Genomic DNA, 844 nt, shown 5'->3' with positions numbered 1-844 from the left:
CTTTCCATTCCTTTCCTTTCCTTTCATTTCCTTCCCTCATTTCCTTTCCCTTTCCCTTCCCTTTCCATATCTATCTCCTTCACTCATAGTAAAGTTCAACACTGGAATACCCCAAGGTAGCTCAGCATTGCTGGGAATGTGAGAAGAATACACTGATTACATTTTAAGCATCCTGGAATATTTCCAACCACATAGATATCCCCCATTACATCACAACCCACTCAGGTTTCTTTGGGTTTTGTCTGTTGTAAGACTTGTTTCTCACAATGCTTCTGCAAGATTCTAAGGGTTGCTAAGGAACACTTTTCAGTGCTCTCAACTTCATGAAATCTCTTGCTTAACAAAAATATTATTTCTGGTGTGAGGACAGCAGTTCCATTTTGCGCTCTCTCATGCTCTGTGAACGAGTGGAAAGGACGGCAGAAGATGAGAAACAACACAGGGGAAGCTGTGATTTTTTCAACCCCCTTTCTTTCAAGTGCTAAGATAGCTGCGCGGGATTAACGGTTGCATCGCTAATTGTAAGAAAACAAGTAGGTTGATGCATCCCACTTCTGAGCTTAAATCGCATCTACAGTTGCTCAACAAATATTTCCTAAAGACCTGGAAGCCCTGCCTAAAGGCACAAGGATTTACATATGTATTAACCGGGCATTTCCAAATCCATGATGCAAGCAATACTGAACATATATAATTAAAATGAACCAGTATTAACAGTGAAGACTATAATCTCACCACGTATGCAGATTAACCCTTTATGTTGACTGACAGCATAAAACAGTGTATTTGTTTTCTCTTCTGACCTCAAACATCCCAACTTGACATACAAAAATGAACACCAAAG

This window comes from Numida meleagris, chromosome 17 (genome assembly GCF_002078875.1).
Source record: "Numida meleagris isolate 19003 breed g44 Domestic line chromosome 17, NumMel1.0, whole genome shotgun sequence".
NCBI classification, from domain to species: domain Eukaryota; kingdom Metazoa; phylum Chordata; class Aves; order Galliformes; family Numididae; genus Numida; species Numida meleagris.
Note: the sequence above shows the minus strand (reverse complement) of the source record.